The sequence below is a fragment of the Equus przewalskii genome, chromosome 11, assembly GCF_037783145.1.
Source record: "Equus przewalskii isolate Varuska chromosome 11, EquPr2, whole genome shotgun sequence".
Lineage (NCBI taxonomy): Eukaryota > Metazoa > Chordata > Mammalia > Perissodactyla > Equidae > Equus > Equus przewalskii.
Window position 1 is genome coordinate 25,742,937 of NC_091841.1, and position 23,804 is coordinate 25,766,740.

The window sequence follows — 23,804 nt, forward strand, 5'->3', positions numbered from 1 at the left end:
GTCCCCTCCCCGCACAGAAATCGGTGCAGGTGATGGGCCGTGATGCCTGGCACTGGCTCAGGGCCAGGGCGGGCGCTAACAAGCAGCGCACAGCCCTGCACAGGCTTCCAGAATGCAGACAGGAGGCATCTTTTTCCTTAAAAAAGGGATAAAAAGGCTCAAAAATGCAAATCATTGCCGTTTACAACCAAAGGAGTCTGCTAAATTGATTAGGAGAGAATAAAGTCCTCGAGGTGAAGGGAAAGGGAATTTTTTTGCATTTTATGAACCTGCCCCCAGTGGCTGTGCGCAAAGCAGGGGTTTTCTGGGCCTAGCTAAGGGCTGCCCCTTTGCAGCCCCCCGGGGGAGCTGGGGGTCTGTGAGGGCCCCCACCACCACGGCCAGAGTCCTCAGGGGTACTCCGGCTCGCCAGGGCCTGGGCTCGAACACTGCCCCCCCGGAGAAAGCAGTTCTGCCTCCATTGAGTGCCTTGTGATGCTGAGGGGGAGGGTTGGTCGCATGGCCCACAGGGGTCATTCAGAAGCTGTCCCAGCCCCCAGCAGAGACTCTGCCCCCGCCCTCCAGATTCCATGGGCCTTCAGGGCTGAAAAGCAAGGGGAAGTTGCTGGTCCAGTCACTTAGAGAGCAGGACTCTAGAACTATGAGCTTTTCTGCTTCCTTTCTGTTCCAGGGCGGGTCTGTCTCTGATCCGTTCTCTGCAGCCAGTGAAAGGGAAGCAGGGCCAACTGTAAAAGGGGAAACTGAGGGTCAACAAAGAGAAACTCTGGCCCAGCAAGGAAATCAAGCAGTGTGCTCTCCGTCACTGGGAGCATTCAAGCACTTGATGTGAATGTGGCAGATATTTTCCTGACTAAGCCAGGGCCAGGTTTTTTGACTAGAAGATCCTGTTTTCCACCCCTACTTTATCATCCCCCAGAACCCTGGAGGAAGATATTAAGAGATGTTCACTCTGCTGCTCAAAATGACCAGTGTCCCCTGAAAATGCCAGGGCAGGGCCATCCCACAGCCAGGCCGCGCAGCCCGTCAAAGAGCTGCCTATGCCACCAGGGATGCTACAAAATCCCCATCCTCACCATCTGTGAGGCACCGGGAGAGGAAGTGCAGATATGCGACCCTCCTGTGCTAGAGTCCGGACAGGGAGGTGGGAGGGTGACCCCCCCACCACCTGCAGCTGGCTCGCCCAGGGCCGCCTCCAGACTGCGCCCTGGACCTGTTCTCAGTGCCAGGGCCCCTGCCCACTGAGCATCCTCCGCCGTCCCACGGGCTGTTTTTCCAACTCAACACGCTCAGCGCTGCTGGCTCCATCCATCCCAGGCGGCGCCCGGCTGACGGCTGCCTGGGGCACTTTTCACTCTGCGTTTTTAAGCATTTACCACTTCTTTTGAAATGTTCCAAGTCGTTGCCTGAAATACCCACATTTGCTTCTTTAAAAACACACAGAAAGATTCCCTAGGCTCTTGACTCCCCCTTCCTTTATTTTTCCCCCTCCCTTTGCATTTTAATATACTGTTTTTCTCTGGTTTCCGAAATTCCATGATTGCGGGGGGCAGGCCTGATTTGTCACCATGAGGGGGATTTGCAGGTGTGCCCAAGAACCCCGATGCCACAGGGCGGATCTCCAGCCTGGGGGCGGCTCTGGCCCTGCTCCCAGCAAAGAGCCCAGGCCCCGGTCTTTTTGAGACCAGTGGCTGCTCCTCCCACCCCTGGTTACTGAAATGCCCAGCTTGTGCCAGGAGGGCAGTGTGGGCACACTGAGGGCACAGGGGGCCCTGTGGGGGCCTCACCAGGCCCCCACTTCCTAGCAAAGCCAGCCCCTGAGAAACGGCAGCCATCAGAGCCACCATGGAGCCCTGGTCCCTGTCCTTCCCATACTCATCCACGCCGCCCACGACACCTGAATGCCCAAAAGGCCCAGCCCAGGGGGTCCTTGCAGGAAGGTGTTTGCCGTCACGGCCCCTAAATCTCTCTATGGCTGTCAGGGTGGATGGCAGCTCAGGCAGGATGCCAGGTCCCCGCGCCCCTCCGTGGGGGTCACTGAGGCCCAGCACAGCCCCTGGCACACAGGGCTGCCCAACCATCCCTTCTCCAGCTCTCCTCTCACTTCCTCGTCCTCCTCGCTGGCCGTCTGCCCCGCCCCCCCGGGGCTTGGTGCAGAGGGCCCAGGCGGGTGTGTTGGCGACAGCCCTCCTCTCGTCCTGCACCTGCCCCGCTGGCAGCCTGGCACAGCGAGGGCTCCCCTGGCAGCTTTTCCTCTGAAGCACCTCATTCTGCTCCCCTTGGACCCACTGATCACCAGCTGTGAGCCTGATGGGGAAATCCAGCCACATGGCGAGATCCGGCAGCAGGCCCAGGTGACTCAGTTTCCCCTCTCTGAGTGAGCCTCAGGTGGGCGACATGGAGGGCAGAGAACTGGGTGTCCTGCCTTGTCTGACGCTCCCACTGGGAGTCCCCAGGCCTGAGCCACCCACGTGGAGGAACTAACCTGGCTTTCTCTTCAAGACAGAGAAAAATAGAGGGACATGAGCTGACAATCAAAGCCATGGGGAACATGGGGCTGCCACACCCCCTGGAGCTGGGCAGTCGAGGGCGCCTCTCACCTGCCCTGGGCTGGCAAGCTCGCAGAGTGTCCCAGAGACCGCCCACCTCTGCCTGGCCTGGCTTTGGAGAGGTTCTGGGTACCCAGGAGGAAGACACAAAACCCTAAACTAGCCTTAGATTTTTCTACCCGACCCAGCACACCACCTGCCAGCAGGCCAGTGGCCCCCGCTGAGGAGCCCGCCTGGCATCCAGGGCCGGGCCCCAGGCTGCAGCATGCGGGGTTTCTTCCAACGACGACCCTGGTGCCTTCCAGCTCATAAAAGGATGCTGAGAGCTGTGGGGAGGAAGCTGGGCAGCCCAGCATTTGAAGTTTGTTATCTGAGAGGGAGGGATGGAGGGAGACGGGGCTGAAGGTTGGGGGAGGCTGCGGGGTCGTGAGCACAGGTGAGCCAGAGAGATGGTGCGATTCCGCTGGCTGGAGGGCTCCGCTAATGATGAACGTCAGGAGGCGGATGTGAACACAGAGGCAGAGGAAAAAAGTAAACTAAAGGAACCCCGCTCAGAAGCACTGCAGCGTGGATGTTTTTTAAGAGCCACCGACAGCAATTTCCTCCCCGACGTTAAAAGGTTATTTGTATCTCCTTTGGATTGTAAAGCGTTTTAGAGTCACCTGGAGCTTCGCTCAGTATAATCTGCTCCTGGTGGTCTGAGGAAGAGGAAGAGGAGGAGGAGGAGGCGTCCTCGGCCAGACCCTGGAGAATGGGGTGGGTCCCTCTGCTACAGAAAGCAGGGCGCCCGGCTAGCCGATGGCACAGGGAGGGCAGGCCTGGTCTCTCGCAAGCCTGTGACCTAGGTCCCGTCTGCCATCCGAGGGACCCCTGCCCGGGCACCCCTGGCTTCCCCTGTGCCTCGGCCCTTCCTTGCCTGCAGAATCAGCCCCACGGGGCCACCCAGCCTCACTCTCCTTGTCTTTTTCCTTTTTCTCAGAAGGGCAAAGCACTCCTGGGGGCCCGAGTGATGGGACCACCCCCACTGCTGCCCGCTGCCCTCTGAGACCTGGCTGGCTGACCCAGCCTGGCCTCAGGCCCTCCTGCCTCACTCCCAACCTCACCACCAGACGCGGGGCGGGGGGGGGTGGGGTCAGAAAAACGAGACACACCAACACCCACCACGACAACACAAACCAAAGTGCTCTGCGAATCGCCCTTCGGCCTCCTTCTTGTAGGTGCCTTGAAACCTCAATGTCGAGATGAATGTGATAAACTCTTTGGTCCTATTTTCTGTTTGTCTGTTTTCATATAAAATGTCCAAGTCCACTTGCCTTGTTCTTTCTTGAAATAAATAGAAAGATTTAACTTTTACAGTCATCTCGGCTGCTGACTCTCAGCTTGGCGGCCCAGCGTGCTGGGGGCCAGGTGTCTATCGCACACAAGCTCTTTGATGCCACCCCCCCTCCCCCGAGGCTTTGCCCCGAGGTCAGCCCTGCTGTGGGGTCCTCTGGCACAGAGGTGGTGGCCGGGGAGGATGGAGAGGGACTCTGGCGTTAGGATGATCCCCGGGGCAGCACTGGAACCAAAATAACGATTCTGCTGCAAGATGAAGGGACCTCTGACCCCATGCCACAGGCCCCGGGGAAGGCGGACCACCAGCTAAAGGCAGACTCTGTGAGGGTTCCCACGTGGAGATGGATTACGAGCTGTGGATTATCCCATAAGAGGCTGCAGCAGCCGTGTGAGCGCCCAGATAAGACTGGGGCTGTGTGGGCCTGGGGATGCGAGCCATTCCCCCCCCAGACGCCCCCCGCCCCCGCCCCCCCTCCCCCTATCCCCTAGCCGCACCCACTGCATTCACAGCTCTCTGGGCTTCAGCTGATCTCTCCCAACCCAAAGAGAGGAGAAAGGAAAAAAATTATTTTCCATGAGAACAATAGCGTTTCTGCTAAATTTAACATAAAACAAGAACTCATTACTTCTGCCTTAGATCTGATGGCACATCTGGATGCGGGTTAATGAGTGCTCCCCGATATTCTAAAGGAGCAAGGTTATTTCTCAACATGCGTTGTGGGCCCGGTGGGGTGACAGGGGCCCTCTGCCCCCACATCTCCTGTCAGGCCTCCTGTCCCGCCCTGCTGGGGGCAGGAGCCAGCCCAGAGAGGCCATTCTGATGGGCAGCACGTGATATGGCCTGCGGGAAAGGACCGAGTCCATTCCTCTGACTTCCCAAGGCCACGCACAGTGGGTGCCCAGGCGGCTGCCTGACTCTCACCCGAGACCCGTTTTCCAGGGCTGCCAAAGTGATCTTTCTAGAACACGGTCAGCTGGCCAGTCAGTGGCTATTTACTGAGGGCCTACTATGTGCTGAGGCTGAGGCATCCTTCCTGGGATGGAGGCCCTGCCCTGGTTGGGCGGGGGGCTGCTATCTGGGGAGGCACATTTCCACTGAGGATGTTTCTGAGGAGGAGGAGGAGGAGAGCAAGGGAGACGTCCTGAGGTGGGGCGGGAAGGCAGGTCGGATTCTGCGTCTCCCCCGTGAGCACAAGACCCACCTGCTGGCCCAGCCCCTGGCCACACCACATATGATGGATTCCCCAGCAGGCCCTGCCCCATCTCGGCTCCAGGTCTGTGCCGATTTCTCAGCTGGGATGCCCTGGAAGGTCCTGGAAAGTTCAACTCAGGCAGCCCTCTGGAGACGCCGCCCTCTCGCCCGGCCCCTGGGCCCCAAGACTCTGCTGGTCTCTCGCCTGCTCAGGTAACTCACCGGGACCCCTGGCTGGCAGGTCTCACCTTCCACCCCTTCCGGTCCCCAGAGGGCAACGTGTGCAGAAGGAGTGACTCAGTAAACCCCAGTAAATCCATCAACCAGTCGATCAATCGATCCATGTTGGGTCCAAGAAGGATGACTTTTAAGAGCGGTGGCCCTTGGCAGCCACAACATCCCCGTAAGGGAGATGGTCCTCTTCTCCCCTCACCCTCTCCCAAGGGCAGAAGGAGTACGGTCAGGGAGGCGGCACGGGTGGGCCTGCCCCCAGCTCCCCTCGCCTTCCACACGCTGGCGGCAGCGCCACCACCAGGTGCCCGCTCGGCTCTCTCCAAGCCGGGGCAGGAGGGCTGCGTTCCCAAACTGTGTTCCTCGGCCCCTAGAGCTAACAGAGGTTGTGCCAGGAGGGTTTCACAGTCACGTGTGTTTGAGAACCAGTGGATTAACGCCACTGCTGTTCTTGAGGGCTCCTCAGGCAGGATCTTGGAGTCCCTCGGAACTGACTTAGACCCACAGGCTCTACCACTTGCTCCCTGTGCCTCAGTTTCCACTTCTGTAGAGTGTGTGCATGGGAATAGTGCCCTGCTATTATTTTTACCATCATGACAGCATCGACCCTGCTAATCTGTGCTGGAACCTCCGAGGAGGGTGTGTGACGCTGGGTGTTCCTCTGATTGTCCAGGGCATGCAGGCCACCATCCCTGGCACAGCCCCCGGGGGTTTATCCAGCATCCCTGGCCCCAGGCACAGACCCACATGCTGAGCCGGCCCGCATGTCTTGCAAGGAGGCCTGGTGTCTCAGCAGAACCCTCGGGGCAGGAAGTGAAGCGCCCCCAAGTCTGGCACAGAGGAGAGGCGTCGGAATGGGATGGGAGCTGTTCCCCAAACCACCGGGACCACAGCCCAGTCTGCGGCCTGCTCTCCGAAACCTGCATAGAGGATCTCAGGCTGACCCAAGCTTCGGCTTCAGGAGGACAGGGGGTGGGGATGGGGCCACCTTAGGTTTTAATGAGTGCCCAAGGTGGGTGGAGGCGCAGACAGGGTTGGGACTCACAGGAGGGAGTCACCAGGACCCTGGAGGAGGTACGGGGGATCTGTACCTCAGGTAAATGGAAGGAAGACCCTCCAAACATAACTGACCCTTTCTGGAGCGGTAGGTGGTCTGAGAGGTAGTGAGCTCCCTGTCCTCAGAAGAAAGCAAAAAGAGCTGGCTGGTCCCTCAAGGAGGAGTGAGTTCTGGGTGATGGAGGGGACTGACTGACCCTGAAGCGCCCTCGCCTCCCTACCATGTCTTCAGATGGACCCCAAGAGACAGGGTGGTCCCCCCACAAACCCAGGACACCCGCTGCTGTAGCTCCTGCCATGCCCCATTCCAGCCCAGCAGCTTCCAGCCCTTTCCTTCCCAAAGAAATCTCAGGATGCACATACCCCTGAGCTTAGGGACAGGTGGGAGGTAAGCCCCCCGAATTGCCGCCCTGCCACCAAGCGGCACCCCCAGGCCCGGGGCTGCTGCTTCTTGTTTCCAATTCCACCTGTTTTGTCAAACTCAGGACTAAAAGTTCCAGCTCAAGCAGGAGAAACAATGAGTGACCGCAACCCCCCTGGACCTGGACCCTGCTCTGACCCAGCTACCACCGAGTTCCAGAAGCTTCCCTCCTCCTGCTCCTGCTTCCCAGGAGGGGCCTCTGGCCTCACCCAGCATCCCAGAGAAGAGGCGACCAACCCTGGGGAGGGTCCAACACCCCAAACCACACCCTCACACCCAAGTTCTGTGGCCGATTCTCAGCGCCCTGCTTGGGAGGTCCAGAGGGTCCGGGGTCCCCCAGCCAGCCCCGAAACGCTGCCTCGGAGTCGCGAGGGAGCTCGCTCATCCCTTCCAGGCACCCAAAGCAAAGTGTGCTCCCCGGCCCCCCTTCCCTCCCCCGCAGCCCTGGTCCTCTTGCCGGCACCTGCTTCCCCACCAGCCCGCCACCCCTCGTCCGGCACCTCTGGAGCACCCTCTCCTCCCGCGGCGGAGGAAAGAGGCTCTCTTGAGCCGCTAACTGACAGCACAAATGAAATCCCGGCGCTCCCCCCCGGAGATTTACAGGGGAAGTGCAATCTTATTTGCACTGCTGCCAAGCCTGGGATGCGATGAAATGATGCCTCGAGAAGAGACCGGCCGCTCCTCGCGGAACCGGCTGCCTCGGAGACGGGCTTATTAAAAGCCACGGCGGCCACATTTCAACCTGTTTCAGGTGTTAAGTAATTTACTGCCACCCAGAATTCAGTGGCAGGTTTTTATCCTTTTTATATTTCTGTGGCGCAGGCGGGGGGGGCCCCCCCGAGAGGTCCCTGCACAGGGAACCGTGGGTCTAAACGCTGCCCCCGCCCCAGCGCTGCGGAGGGACCTTGGGGAGCAGGGCCCTGGGGACAGCAGACACCCCGACTCTCCCCAGGGTTACGCCAGGCTTGGCCAAAGCCCAGAGCAACAGGAGGGAAGATCTAAGATCCCCACCCCACACTGGGGGGCCCGGTCACCCCCGCAAAGACCCTGTGGGCGTTTCCCAAAGGCAGCAGTAGTGTCAGCTCAGTGGGAACAGAGACCAGCTGTCTCTGGACCTGATCACCACCTGCACGATCAGCAAGTCTTTACTGAGCATCTACTGTGTGCCAGGCCCTGCTCAGATGGGGGACACAGCAGCGAACAGGATCCCAAAGACCCCTGCCCTAGGGAGCTCACATTCTGCTGGTAAGTGCCAAATAAGTATCTGTGATTGGTTGATTAAAGTCCCGGAGAGGCAAACAAAATCTTAAAAGAAAAGAGGCAGGCGTGGGGAGCGCTGGGGGCAGGCCAGGAACGGGGAGCCCCCTTTACTGAGCATCTATCTCCTGCTCGCCAGTCGCGGCCAGCGCAAGGAGCAGGGACCTCGCTCCCGTGTCACAGACCCGTGCCATTCACTGCTCCGGAGCACTGGGCGGTGAGGGGCCCACACGCCCTGTGTCTCCCATTCCCCCAGCCCCCAAAACTCTTGGGGGATGCACAGCCCGCCATTCACAGGAAGCTAGGGACAGGGAGCCGTGTGGCCTGGGGCCCACAGGGTCACAGAGGGTCACCAAGGGCCCCACATCCTCAACCTGGAGCCCGTTCCAGCAGTGGGGGGCAGAGGGCTGACTGGCGCCCACCGGCTTTGGGGGGATTAGGCCTATTATGGAGGCTCCGGGGCTAATCTGGCGCCCTTGCTGATGCCCCTTTCCTCCACCTGTTTTCAGATACTCCAGAAGACCGAGGGGAATCTTCAAAGTCCAGGCTGAGCCGAAAGCAGCAATTCTTTAATTGGCTTTCTCCTGGCTCAGGGCCCTGGCGAATGGATTAGTCGTGGCAGGGCGGAAGAAAGGGCTGCGGTCCTTCTCAAAGCTGAGATTACAAGCCCGGGGTGAAGGGCCGAGGGATGGGCAGGTCCACCCCAGGGGGCGGCTCCCAAGGGGCTGGCAGATGGGACCTGTCACCAGGAAGACACGGGAGATGTGCCCTCCGAGAGCCGTGGTCCTCTGGAAACTGGTGCGAGAGGCGCGTGGCATGTCCAGGCTGTGCGCCCAGGGCTCCTAATGAATGTGCTTCCTCCCCATGTGGCTGCCCCAGATCTGGAACTTCATAATTAGGGGGGATTTCCTTAAGGGGCGCCCATCTGTGGGAGGGGAGGCCGCGTGGCCCAATGGTGCCAGGCGCCAGACATCTGTCACTATGTTCCATCTGCACCTAGCCCCATGTTCAAGCAAGCAAACCGAGGCCCAGAGCTAAGGAGCTCGCCCAAGGCCACGGTGTGAGTTAGCATGGAACCGAGTCTGTCCAGACTCCTCCCACAGCCCGAGTCCTGGCCCACGAGGCCTCATGTGGGGGCCTGACTGGGGGGCTGTGAGCCTGGAGAGAAAGGCACAGGGGAGCTCCCACCAGAGATCACTGTGGGGAAGGAGGCCTCCTCAGGCAGGCCTCCTCCAGGAAGCCTTCCCTGATTCGCCCACAGCGCCCCGGATTCCCCATCGAGGCACTTACAGCCCGTGCTGTAAGCCTGCTGCCCCCATGGTACACTGACTGGGTGTCCATTTCACTCTCTGAACGAAGGAAGGAGGGCTGTGCCCACCCCAGTCTGGGGGACCAGAAAGAGAAGCCTGGAGGAGGCGGGGCCTTCGAGCAGGAGTCCCTGAGGCAGGGAGCCAAGAGAAGAGGCAGCTGGGGTCCCGGGAGCTGAGCTCCAGGTTAGCATCTGCCCCAGGCCCGGCCCTCCTGCTGGCTTTGCCCCAGGAGGCCGGTGAAGGGGGGCGGCAGAGGATGACTCAAGGACTTGGAGACCCAGATTCCCCGGACCAGGGCGGTTTGAAGCGTGATTCATGCTCTCCCCCCGCAGCTCTGCATCAAAGGCAGCGCTGCTGTGGTCAAGCCGCACCACTGTCCAGATAAGGGCTGCCCTCGCAGGGCAGGCACGGAAAGGGCGTCTGGGCCCACACAAGCAGCCACCACCACCCGCAGCCTCCCTGTGGCCTCTGCTCCACTGCAGCGGGCCCAGCCACCCCCAGGGCCCCTGACGGCGATGCTCCGCTCGGCTGCCCCCTGCTGACCCTCCAGACCGGTCTGCCCTCAAGGTCAGGTCATTCCAGGTGACCGTGTAGCTCCCTGGGGTGGCCCAGCTGCCTGAGACCCATCTCCCCTGCTCCCGCTGGGAGCCCTAGCTCTCAGCACCTGCTGAACGAATGAACAGGAAGCTGAGTGAATGGCTGTGTCCTGGGGCACACGGGAGGGCCACCTGACAGGGTCAGCGGAGGTTCCCAGAGGAGGTGACATCTAAGCCGGGACCTGGAGCATGACCAGAGTCAGCCAAGTGAAAATGGCTGGAAGGGGTGCTCCTGGCAGGGGGAAGCGCCCGCGCAGAGGCCAGGAGGTGGGAGAGAACACGCAGTTATGGGACCCCAAATCGTTTAGATGGGCTAAAGGAGGGGGGTCCCAGAGGAAACCAGAAAAGGCAGGAGAGGTGCTGGGGCCGGGCAATGTGGCTGTGCCACCAGGACGCCCAGAGAGCCAAGGTCACTACCAGGGCTAGACCTTCCCCAAATGAGGATCCCAGGGATGTCAGAAGGGCCCGGGCTGCCCAGCGCTGGGGGTCCCCCTTTCCACGGTGGTCTTTAGGACTACCCCCACCCCCGAGCTGTGCCACCCTGGCACCAGCCATGAGGTTGCAGAGAGCGAGCTGAATCCCAGAGGCACTGCCGGGCAGCAGGAAACGGCGTCCGCCCCCTAAGAGGCCAGAAAGGCCAGGGCCACAGCCAAGGAAGCGTGCGGACCCCCAGGGCGAGGCTGGGAGCCAAACCCACACCCCCGGAGCATCCCCAGCAGCGGGCACGGCCGGGCAAGCAAGGGACACAAAGGCCGCGGTGACCCTGTGAGAGTCACTGTGAGCACAGAGGAGTTCCGCGAGTCTTCCGGCGTAAAGCAAGTATTTCCAAGCACTTACTACGGCGCCACACCTGTGCGGGTCAAGACTCCAGCCTGCCCCTCCCCAGCGGGGAGGAACATCGGCCTTTATTTCAATGAGCCTCTTCCTGATGACTAGCGAGCTTCCGCATCTTTTCACTTGTTTACCGGCCATTTGTTTCTCTCCTCCGGGAACTGTCGGTCCGCGCTGTCTGCCCGTTTTTCTTATTGATTTGTGGGCACTCTTCGCATATTAAGAGAGGAGCAGAGAAGCAGCCCTCTGGGGCAGATCCTCAGGGCCTCCCATGAGGGGCCTCGGTCCCAGGAAAGGGAGGAGGATTTGCATGGGTTTCTGGATGCTTCCAGGGAATCTCCACACACACAACCCACCCACCACCCCCCCCCCAGCTCCCAACAGGCCAACTCTGCCGGGAGATGAAGTGTCTTCTGCAGGTGGGAACCCCTGCCAGGGCTGCATCTCAGCTGGCAAAGCCCAGAGGGCTTATTTTTTACTTACACTGAGAAGTCTACACTGCCGGTGGCCGCCAGGGTGCCCCTGATGGCACCCCAGGGGGGCCGGCTGGTGAAAATGGGCATCTAGGAGGAAGAGATGCCTTGCACCATCCCCGGGTAGTTCAAGGGTGCCCATCCCACAAAAGGGGTGGCTCCCGAAGCCTCAGGCCCACCCTCCCACCAGAATTCCAGGACCCCTCTGCACCCACCATCCCTGTCCTCCCATCCAGGCCCCCTCTACGCCCCAGCCCCTTGTGCTCTGCCACCTGACCTTTGGGGGCCAGAAGCATCCCACAGTTTATTTTCCCTCTAGCACTTTCTGTATTTCAGTGGACAAACAACGCAGGCCATAAAACTGATTTCCAGAGCCTATAAAGGCAATAACATTTAAGGAGCCAGGAAAAATAAAGCCCCTCCTTTCTTGGAGTAACGGCTGCCGGGAGCCCTCGTGGGCCCCTTCTGCAGCTGGGGCGGCACGGCGCGGGCCAGCCAGCCCGCTTCCTGCGCCAGGTGGTAAATGGCCGCTGGGCACGTGTTCTGAGGGGACCACGGCAGCCGGGGGGCTGCAACTGCCTGCCTACCTCTCCCCTACTCCCCTGCCCTCGCTGCGCTCACCCCCACGCCCACTCCCCACTAAGCTCCCGGCAGAAGAGCCTGATTGCAGATGGCAAGCCACCATCCTGGGGCGAGCAAGGTCACCCCACTGTGGCCAGAGCAGGAGAGACTGGCCATGCCGAAGGCGGCCCAGTGGGCGTCCTGGGCAGCCAAGCCCACGGTCCTGCTCTGCACCAGGCTTGGGTGAGCCCTCAGGAGGGCAACGACACGGCCACAGCGGGGGTCACCGTGACCTCTGGATGCCAGAAGGGGTGTGGGGTCCCAACGGGGCCTGGACAGCTCAGCTCTCCCCCAGGCTCTCCACGAGAGCCCCCCAGCCTGGGCTGACACTATGCCCGCTGAGCAGGAGGACATCTGGAACTACAAGTGGTTGCCACCTGCCCACTCCCCCTCCTTCATTCATTCACTGACTCCCCCACTCATTCATTCATTCAAGGGTGATGTGACATAGTGGAAAGTACCCAGGATACACAGATCTGGTTCAAGCTTCCTGACTTGTCTGGGGACAAGTCACTTAACAGCCCTGCACCATGGCTTCCCCAGCTGAGAAATGGGAATACCAAACGCCACCTCCCAGGTCATCACTATCATGATTATTCTGGGCTCCGAGAGCTGCCACCCGGGACGGCTCTCTCCTGCTGGGCGGCAGGAGGCTGGGCCCGGGATGAGGGCAAAGCGCAGAGGGGAGGGCGTGCCTGGAGGCAGGGGGATGGACCAAATGACCTCAACCATCCTTCCAGGCAAGGATGAAACCAGGTGGGGGACAGGGCACCCAGGCAGGGAAAGTACCACCTTCAGGGCAGATCCATTGTGCGACCCCCCTGCCCCGGGCCTGTGGGGGCCCCTCTCAGAAGTCGCCTCAGCCCCCTTCTCCTCCAGGATTAAAACACATCCTGACATGGAATTAGCCGCGGGCTCAGCCTGAGGCCTAACCACTAAGGGGTGGAGAGAAGCCAGGGTCTTCTAACCAGGGCCACCCCCCCCCCAACAAAGGGGCCCCCAGAGTCTCTGTGGGAACAGGAGGGGTGGGGAAGCGGGGTGCCAGCCGCCAGGAGCACTGGGGTGGGCTCCGAGGGGCTCTCAGGCTGAGCCCCATGTGGGGCTGAGAGTCCGGGACTACCTGGAAAGCGCCCTGAGGCTCTGGAATTTATGCAGCTGCCTGTGTGCCTCTGGGGGCGAGATGGATCTTCAGACCGCTTTTCTCAGCAGGAACGAGTCTTTTCTTCAAATCGATGGTGACACATCTTTAAACTCCAATATTAAGGAGGGAACGATTTGGCCGGCCCCCTGGGGGAACCCTTATTAGTCACCGGCTCATCGGAGAGAAATCGCAGCGGCAGACCCAGTGGGTCTGGGCAAGGCAGGAGGGACACGGGGACCTGCAGTGAAAAACAAGAGGGCAGAGAGGCCTCCCAAGTCGGGAGCAAAGCCATGTGAGGGGAGGTGCACTCAGAGAGTGAGACTAGATGGGGCTCCGGAGCAACGTATGAAGCATCTTAGGGGAAATAAAGAGTTGTCAGGAAGGGTAATGGAGGGAGAAAATGGAAAAAAAGGGAGAGAGGAGAAAGAGAAAGAGGCATTAAGCTCAAGTTTAAATTCATTTCCAAGTGTGGAGACCTAAAATCTTATTTCCCATTTTGCTATGACTTCCAGGAAGCTCAAAGACACATTTCATATTCACTTGCAAAAGACTTGCTCAGCCTAGTTTTGAGGTGCCAGGAGTCAAGCTGCCCCCAAGTAGCCACCAAGAGCATTAAATACAAGGGGGGGCATGAACCGTGGTCCTTCAATGGACCAGCATAAGTGGCAGGTGGCAGGGCTGAGCAGAGGCCACAACCAGGAATGAGGAGAGAGGCGGGCAGGTTGGAGAGCACGTGCCGAGGGTGTCTAGGCCCAAGGTGTCCCAGGTGTGGCCAAGGGCACAGGGCACGTTCTTATTAGATGCCCAGGTTGGCGTCCTGCCTCCTTACTTGAGTCTTTTTATTCCTGTTTTAATGGTTCCCTGGTTTTACGGCACCTCTTTTTCATTGGAAATAGGTGGGTTAAACATTCTAAAAAAATCAATTGCAGCTCAAACGCCCACTTCCCCGGTGACAAGTCACCGTTTATCGAGTTCCAATGACTTCTCAGGCATTTGCAGGCATCGTCTCCATTCTCCCAAACACGTTTAGGGGGATGCCACTCTCCCGGGTTTACGGATGAGGAAACTGAGGCACAGAGGGGAGGGGTACCTTGGTCAAGGTCACAAGAGCTGGTCAGTGGCCACAGCAGCACTGGGACCCAGTCCTGTCCTGTCTGTCCCTGACACACCCCCCAGCCAGCCCCAGAGCCCAGCACCCCACTCTGCGCGCCAGAGGGGGCTCCCACCCCGCTTGTCAGGAGGGAGATGAGGCTGAGTGGAGGGGGTCAGGTGACTCCGAGAATTCCATCGCCCTCTGGCCCTGCCTGCAACACCTTGGTCCCCTCCCTGCCAAACCCCGAGGCTTGGGCTGCAACTGGCCCCATTTTCCGTGACCCTCACCAGGGGAAGGTCCCCGCTCGCCGGCCGCCAGCCGGGATTGAGCTCCTCTGACAGGCAAAGCTGCAAAGCTCCCGTCGCAAATGTCAATTCTGAGCCATTTGGCGCGTGGATTTTAATGTTCCTGTTTCTCCTCAACATCCTCAGCAAGGTAGCTCTCGCTTTTCAAAAGGGACGTGGCGTTTGATGATGTTTGAGCAGAACGTGAAATACAGCCGGGCGGCACTAATGAAACAGACGCGAGCCCGGCTGGCGGGGACGGCTGACAGCAGGCCTCTCCCCGCCCACGCTCGCCCAGCCCCAGCCAAGCGCCTATTTTTATGGCAATTACGAAATCGGAGAGGGGGAGGGGGCGTGATGGAGAGGGGGAGGGAGGGCACCACCGTCCAAGGCCCACTTGTTGCGTGGGGAGCGGGGTGCAGCTGATGGGGTTCTAATGAACCAAAGTGGGCGATGCCAGCCGGGTGTCTCGGGCGTCCCCCACGGCTCAGCCCCTCTGTGCTCGCGGCCTCCCCCACCCACGGTCAAAGCCGGCTCCACATCCCAGGACGTGTCCTCCCCGGGGCTGGGACCCGATACCCATCTGCGGACATAAAGAGCTGTGATCGCTCCCCGCCCCGTGTGCAGGGAGCAGGAGCCCCCACAGCCGTGCCCGCCGGGCAGCTGCTTCACCCGAGGGTCCTCAGCCAGGAGGAGTCGTCAGTTCCCGCACTGCGGTGTCCCTCCCGGGGGCTACTGTGCGGGGGTCCTAGGGCCGAGGATGGGTGCCTGCCTGCGCTGAGCCCTGTCCAGGGGTGCAGACCCAGGGTTCGTGGCCCCTGTCCCCACCCCACAGGCGCTCCGGTCGGGGTAGGGGTTGAAGGGAGATAATTCACTAATTAAGAACAATCGTTTCCTAGCCCCCACCGCGAGTCAGGCATAGCAGGCGCTAATTCACTTTTCCCTCCATCCTCGCACAGGTGTACATGTGGAAACTGAGGCACAGAGAAGCAGGAGTGGGACTAGATTTTACCCCAGTCTGTTTCATGAGCGGCCACGGCCTCCACAGGCCTCCGAGGCTGGCCCCTGCCACACCCCGGGGGCCTCCAGCCTGGGCCTGGCCACCCGTCCCCGGATAGCGGCTCCCTTCCAACGGGCGTTAAATCGAGACTGCAGGCAAAGGGGGCCTGTGATGGAGCCACAGCGGCCAGGTGAGACACGGCTGAGGAAGCACCTGGAAGAATTTGCAAAATACATACGCGAGCCCCAAGGTGAGCTTCTGACACAGAGGAAGAGCCTGCGCAGGGGACAGGAAGGCAGGGCTGGAGGCTGCAGGGGGCTGCAGGGCAGCCTCGGTCTGCCAGCTCGGGCTCCGCAGATGCCCCGAGAGGGACCGCTTCTGTCACCCGGCCCCCCCAGGGAAGGGGAACATCCCCCATCCTGCCACCTCCCGGTCCCGCACAGGCTGTTCCCACATAACACACACACCCTTCCCCACGGAAGGCAGCAGACACTGACAGCCCTGCCGTTATGGGGGGAGGGGGGAGCTCAGCCCGCTTGCCCTGCACCCTCCCTGTCAGGAAACCCCAAATTCAAAGGACTGGCCGACAGGAGGGGGCGCCTCCCTCAGCCACCTCGGGCCCAGCATGGGCTCAGTTCCCCCCAGGGAGGACAGGAACGACGTGCCCTCAGCCTGCCCACCAGATAAAGGGACCATCTCCTGTCCCCAGCCCAACTGGATGCTGGGCGCACAGCAGGCCCCGTTCTGTGGGTCTGAGCGACCCTCCTGGAGAAGCAGCAAGAGCAGCGAGCACAGAGCCTGGCATTTCTGGATGGTTCATTCTGTCCTAGACACGGTGCTGCGCATTTCCCACGAACTGTCTCCTTTCACACTCACCACGACCCCAGGGGGTGGGTCCTAGGGCGCTCTTCTCCCCATTTTACAGACAAGAAAACTGAGGCTCAGAGAGGTTAAGTGACTTGCCGAAGGTCACACAGCTGGGGCACATTGGAGCCGGGACTCACACCCAGGGCTCCAGCTCCCAATCTCCTGGGATGGAGACTCCGGCGCAGGTGGGGCTGTCTGGGGAGTAGGAGGTGAGGACAAGGGGCTGGATCCTTTCGCACTCTTTCTGGGTCATGTTACGTCCTCGGGGCCACCCCAAGCTGGGAGCAGGCCAGGCCTCATGCAGGATGCCCAAGGTCAGGGTGTGACATGTGGGCGAGCCCACCCCAGGGGTCTGGAGAGAGCAGATGCAACGCAACAGCCTCCCAACAGCGACGTCTGCACAGAGCTGGGAGCCGAGAGGAAGGGACCCCAGTTCCTGGCGGGCGTCTGTGGCTCCCACGTGCTTTGCCACGCCCCTCCCCCTTCCAGGACACACGTGTCCATCCGTCACACAGACAGGCAGGCCACAGCCCCCTGGGAGGCCCGAGGGCGGCTGGGCAGCCCTCTGCCAGCGCTGGCGGGTCCTCTGGGAGAGCGAGCCAAGGGCTGCGGATCCAGCCCTTTTCACGCTTGGCCAATTTAATGGTCCCCATTAATTTCAAAACACACACATCCCCGCCAGCTCCAGCCTCCTCAGCCCGGTGCTCGGGGTGGAGAGCACACTGGGGACACGGGCCAGCACACAGGTGTGGGTGCTGAGGCCAGCCGGCCCCAAGGACGGGGAGGAGCGGGACACAGCGTACCCAGGGCCGAGCAGCAGAGGGCAGGCGGGCAGCGGAGCCCTGACAGGTGTTTTCTGACCATGTGTCTCTCATGAGGGAGAGAAAAAGGCTGGGAGTCAGGCCACTTTCCTGCTGTGTGACTCTGAGCAGGTCACTGTCCCTCTCTGGGCTTCAGATACTCTCCTGTCTCCCTCTATAAGACTGTCAAAGCCTTGAGCGCAGGCAGTGGGTCGCTGAGCCTTGTACCCCCACAGCCTCAGAGCCAGGCACCTCACAAGCACCCCACACGTGTCTCCCACTGTCCTCGTCTGTAAAATGGATTAGCCCCTGCCAGCCCCGACTTCTATGACCAATGACGAGGGGCAGGGTGGGGTCTGGGCTGGGGCAGGAGGAGGGGGCCCAGAGGGGGTCCTTGGTTCACCCCGTCCTTCCTGCTGTCTGACCAGCTCTCAAGGGCATACGATCACTCACTCAGTCAACAAACACTTATTGAGACCCAGGACAGAGTCCCCGGAGCCAGGGTCCAGGGCCCACCGGCGCGTTCCTCGTGGAAGGAGGGAGAGGGTCTGGCTAAAACAATGGGAGGCTCTGCAGAGGACCCTGGAGTGGAAGGACCTTGCAGGGTCCTCAGGTCCCGCCCACCAGCCAAAGCTCAACTGGCCGGACCAGGCCGGCGAGCCCCGAGGGAACCTCAATAATTCAGGAGGGATCCATCATTTATGAATTTATGTAACCGCTTCCCAACCTTGTGGACACGAGGCGCCCTCCTCTTGCAATGGTGGAGACGAGGTCCCCTGGGTATTCTGGGCTTTCTAACGTGGGCAGGCGGCCACCTGGACCCCAGGCCTCCCGGGTGGCCCCCCCCCACCCACTCTGCCCCTCCCCCCAGTCTGGACCCAGAGAGCTTCTGAAAAACCAAACCCGGTCACGTCCCTCTTAAGCCCCAAGTGCGACAGGCGAGGGTTTGATTCTTGGCTCTGCCTTTTACCAGCGCTGTGGCCCCGTCCGTGCCTCAGTTTCCCCGTCCGTAAAGTGGGGGAAATATTAGTGCCTGCCTCAGAAATCAGGCCATGTGTACAGTGGGGGGGGGGCAGCGCCTGGCCCTGGGGGGACAGTCAGTAACAAGTGGCCCCCGGCCCAGAAGCTGAGGCTCCATGGGGGGCGCTGGGGGCAGGGGCAGGGGACACAGGAGGATCAAGCGGGCCCCGGGAGCTGGAACCCATCACGAGGCCTCGTGGGGCAACACACTCAGGCCCAGATGTCGGTCCCACCTTTTCTGTGCTGACTACCAGCCACCCCACCCGCCCCACTTCCCAGCTCTCCTGCAGCGAGGCCAGATGACAACACGCCCACTGTGGGGACCCAAAGTTTCCCACCAGAGAAGAAAAGGGAACAAAGAAGAGGTATTGTCACTCACCCGCAAAATAAAAGGATGTCCTGGCGGCTCTGGAGTCTGGTGAACCTCCCCTCCCAGCACCACTACCGGTGAGCTGTGTGGCCTTAAGCAAGTTGCTTCACGTCTCTGAGCCCATTTCCCCATTGACACCGCAGGGCTGATAGAATAAGACCAGGAAGCCAGGAGAGGTGGCCTGGGGTGTGAATACAGCCTAGATCTAGAGGGAGAGCCTCAGCTGAGGACCGGCCACGGCTCATTCCAAGCCCCTCAGAGCTTCCCCGAGTCCCACCTGCCTCGTTCCTCCTTGCCAGCGCTCTCTCTCTCTGCCCCTGGAATGCTCTTGTCCAACTTCTGACTCAGCTCCCCACTTCTCAGCTCCCATGCCACCTCCTCCAGGCAGCCTTCTGGATTGCCTCCCACCTCTGCTGGCAGGACTCCTGTCCATTACAGGCTTTGCTGTCACGTGTCTCACCCCACATTTGGGATTAGAGGTCGTGCCTTTTGCAGCCCAGGGCCTACCCCAATGTCTGGCACACAACAGGCCCGCTGAATACATCTGTCGACAAACAAAGGCCACGCACCCAGTTCAACTCAGTCACCTGCAGAGCTGGGGCCTGTCAACTCTTCCTCTGAGCCTTGGCTTGATCTTGGAAAACGGGGATCAGAGTCAACGCCAGCCTGCCTCTAGGGGTGCCGAGCGGTCAGCACCGAGGGACTGGCGGGTCTCGCCCGTGCTCCCCAGGGCCAGGGCCCAGCGGGTCCTCCACTGCCCAGAGGTGCCCGCCTACCACCCTTCCCGCCCACAGGAGGGGCCGCTGCTGTCGGCGCCAGTAGGCTTCAGCAAACACATTTAAATCGGAAGTGACAGATAAAGCGATTTACGGCGACAGTTAAGCGTCAGATCACTTCCCACAAGGCAGTCGGTGTCCCCCACCCCCTGCCTGCGAGTCCATCAAAACGGTGTCTAAATCACCGACTCCGAGCAGTGGCCCAGGGACAGTGAGGGGCCGGGCTCCTGGGGCCCCCAGGCAGCAGAAGGGGTGAAGCAAGGACTTTGGGGGGAGGAGGGCGCTCAGCGGCCGGCAGATTTTCACAGATCAAAGCCCCACGACTTAAGGCACCAGAGCGCCACTCGATGCCTTCCTTTAAATAAAGAAGCGGCTTAAAGACCTCCCAGCGCGGCCAGCTTGTCACCTTGAAGCCTGGCTTGCCACCTGCTCTGCATGGCCCAGCCCGCGTGCCGCTGACCCGCCTGCCTCCCGCCACCTCCTCGCAGAATTAATTGGTCCCTGTGGTGTCCCATGGCACTTTGTTGGGACCTCACTTCCAGGGCTTTGTCACATTATTTTCCACTCAGTGGCTCCCGCTCGTGACTTCTGGGGGCTCACTGTGTGCCAGACCTGGGCCTGAACTCGTGTCACCATCCTTGCGCCCACCCGGGGTGGGGCGGATGAGAATCCATTTGTCAGATGAGGAAATGGAGGCCCTGGGACGCCTGGCCAGAGGCCACAGCACCGCCAGCAGAAACGCTGGGGTGTCCGCTGGGTCCTGGCCTCTGTGCCCACGGCCCCGACTCGCTGGCCTGGGACAGCTGTGAAGCGAGAGATTCCTTCCATCTTTGCACAAAGCATCACATTCGTCCCCGCTCTGTCCCATTATGCCCTGAAGGCCAAAGCCAGCGGCCAGCCTCCTAGGACATCTTTGTGCTGTGACATTTCCAGCCTGGGACTCAGCTGTCTGTCAGGCGCAGGCCTGGTCAGCTGGGAAACTCAAGGGCACGGAAGTGACACAGTGAAGGTCACATCCCCAGCCTCACCCTGTGGCACAGAGAAGGTGTAAACACACCAGAAGCTGAAGCATCCCCAGGTGGGGACCCCCAGACCTGAGCTTTCTCTGGAGGAGACGCCGGGTGCAGCTCCCCAGACACAGCCTGGGGGTCACAGGCAGAGCTGGAGAGGCAGGCAGTGCCCAGAGAAGCTCCTGCGCCAGGCGGGGGCCTGCAGGGGCTCCCTGGCTATCTCACCAGCGTGGCAGCCCAATTCAATTAAGATGGATGCGGCGTGCCCCGTGGGCAGGAGCCGTGGCCGGAGCAGATGGCGGGAGCGGGCACTCTCCGGGCGCTGCTGAGCAAGCGGCCTCAGCCAGCAGGGCTCGGGAGGGCCCAGGGAGGCCTGGCACCATGCCTGGGGACTGGGGGGTTCGGTCCTACCCCTTGGGACCTCAAGCCCTGCCACCCACCGGCCAGGCATCCCCTGTTCTACTCTCTGCCCCAGCCCCCCTTCCACATACCACCTAACGTGCATCACATCCCACACCCCCATCCCCACATCCTACACACACCACACACCCCAATCACACCTCAGATACCAAGAGAGTGGAGTAAAACCAGTGCCGGACTTCAAATGTGGGGGGACCAGCTGTGAAACGATCTTATTTCCTAAGGTCCTGAGAGAGGCTGTGGGGGGGGGGGGCTCCTGTGTGGGGAGGGAGGGGTGAGGTGGCCGGCAGGGAGGGCACCTGGTCCAGCCCTCTCCAAGGATGCGGGGTGGGGGATGCCCTCAGCCGGGCTGGAAACCCCCCCAAAGCCCAGGGCTCTTTGGGATGGAGGGGGTTCTGGGGGTTCCCCTTTCTCTCCCAGGCCCTTCCAGCTCCCCCGCAGCTCCGTCCCCATAGTCCCTGCAGCTGGAGCCAGGCCCAGGCAGCGACGGCACCCTCCCTGCCCCTCTACATTGGCCGCAGGGACACCAAGACCCCCCAACACCAAATCCAGACCCAGCCTGTCTGACCCATGCCAGCACGACGGGCCACCGACCCCCGCGGGCGGGGCCTACACGGCACCGGCTTCAAAAATAAAAATTGAACAATTCCCCCCGGAGGTAATTGCCGCTCCTTTCGCCCATTGTGGCGCCCGCGCTGAGAAGCAATTATTCACGGCTAATGATTATAATCAAGTCAAATAGAATTTAATGGACACGTATTCGCTTCCTGCCTGAAACTTTACATATGAATTAAGCACATATGGGTTTCACGAGGCACGGGCCAGATTTATGCAGCCCCGAAAAGCCCGCGGCCCGCGACTTTTATTCGGCTCATGAACAGGCTGATTGACGGCTGCGCCGGGAACCGCGATCTCTGCTGCCCCCTGGTGGGCGGCGCGCCCGGCGCAGCCAGCGCCGCGGGACCCCCGGGTGTCGCCCAGTGCCAAGACCCCCGAGGACCCCCGAGGTCTGGCCAGTGCCCAGAGAAGTGCAAACGGCTGCAGGGAGGGCCCCAAGGGGACGCAGGCCGTGTGTGGGAGCCCGCATCCTGGTCTGCCCCAGCCATCCCCTGGGTCCCGGGGCCAGTTCTGGGTCCTCCCTGCTGTGAGACGCTTTCTAGAAAAAAAGGAGATCCCGGGAAAAAAAAAAACGCCAAGAGGTGTTGGGTAAACTGAGGCGAGCAGGGGGAAGTGAGAGCTGCTCCATCTGTGGGAGGGGCCCAGCATCCCTTGGCCTCCTGGGACAGGGTTGACGCCCCCAGTGACGAAGGTGGCATTGATTCTGGCACCGACAGCAGCGGCACATGCTGAGCCCTGGGCTCACGCCACAGTTCGTGAGCATCTCTCCTAACGCCCTCGACAATCTGACGGGTGGGTTTCCTGGCATCCCCATCCTGCAAGGAGGAAACAGAAGCCCAGGCAGGTACCCGGGGGAGGGGAGTCCCCGGAGGGACATGGCAGCTGCTGCCACCCCCGGCCCCAGCACAGTGAAATGAAGCCAGGAGGAGAGTGCTTTTCCGAGCCGCCACACTCAGAGTCTCGCCAGGCACAAGGGCACTTAGCAAGAGCCATCAATCATGCCCGCGGCCACGCACGCCTCCAGAGGCCCCACCTCGCTCCATCTGCGTCCCACTGACTCCACGCCCAGTCCCCATGCCCTCCCTGCTGGCCAGCCAGCCACCCACCAGCGCAGCTGGCAAGGAGTTTCTAAGATGCCCCACTTTTCCTTCTGGCCACTTTGCAGTTCAGCAAGGAAAGTTCCAGCAGGGCGCCTCCCACACCCTTGCCAGTGATCGACAGGGCCGGGGCACTGGGCAGGGCAGCCCCATGGGCCTGCCGGAATGTCCCCTCAGCCAGCGCCCCAAGGCTCGGTCCTTCCACCCCAGCCAGCCCTTCCTGAGTCAGACAGCAAGAATGCCCTTTTCCGCTATGCCGTTATGACATCTGCCAACCCAGCTTGGCCTGACTTAGCCCCATGTCTCCCCAGATGGACTCACAGACGTCGCTGCCACCCACCGTCCCATGGCCCAAGGGAAACACAGCAGAAGCGCCAGCAGAAACCCAAAGGTGACCCGAGCTCCCTCTGCTCCGAGTCAGAACTCCTGCCTTCGTGTGACTGGTCATCTGCGCGAGGAGACTGGCAACGTGGGGGGAGGGGACACCCGTGTGACTGCACCGTTCAGGAGACACGCAGAGCAAGGTCACGGCCAGAAATACCACCAGACCACAAACAAGCAGGCCCGGAGGGGCCGAGCGGCCACCACGCCCCAGGTGGCGTGAGCCCAGTCACTTAGCATCAGCACCACCACGTCCCGGAGTCTCTCGGTGACTCCACTCCTGGCCAGCACGGGGGTCAGACATGATGGCTGCAAGCCCAAGGGTGAATGAAGGAGACGTGACACACTCCCGGGGGTGCCTGAGACACACAGCAGGGGGTTTCCCTGTGAGTCAGCCCAAGACGAAGGGTCTGCCTGGGTCTCCAGACCTTTCTCTGAGAAGGAGGCTCCTTGTGATCTTGGCAGCCACAGCGAGGGATTCGGCCCCCACTCGCCCTTGTCCCATGAACCCCTGTGCACCTGCCCCTGCACACCCCACCCCTGACCTCAGCCAGACAACACCGAAGGGGGGCGGGGGGGAGAGCAGCCACCTTCCTTCCTCCCTCCCCCAAGAGTGGAGAGAAGCAGCAGGCTCGCAGACTCTCCACGATACACCACCAGGCCAGCAGAGCCAGCTAGGATGCTGAGCGTGGGGCACGGGACCTCTATCCCCACCCTTCCCCCAACACCTCCCTCGCCTGCCCCAGGCCCGAAGAGGGCAGGGCAGGCAGGAGGCAGAGGAAGGAGAGCCGCGGTCAGGGGCATCTGCAGCCCCCAGGTCGGACCTCCCCATGCTGGCCTCCGCCTTCCTGGCAGGGCAGCACGGCACCATCCCAGCCAAGCTCTCTCCCTTCCCGGCCGCTAATGGGTCTCAGAGCTGAGACACAGCCTGGCCGAGGGGCCCCCGCCACAGCGGGTCAGGGTTTCACGGGGAGAGGAGTCCATGTGGCCGACACGCTGAGCTCCCGTGGTGCCAGCAGGACATCCTCATCCAGCTGCCCGAGCCTCACGGGAGCCAG

At 61.2% G+C, this 23,804-nt stretch overlaps 1 protein-coding gene across 2 annotated transcripts in view; it reads right to left on the reverse strand.

The window, feature by feature from the left end:
* Positions 1–23,804, reverse strand: part of MACROD1 (mono-ADP ribosylhydrolase 1) — a 146,204-nt gene that overhangs the window by 111,529 nt on the left and 10,871 nt on the right. The window lies entirely within an intron of this gene.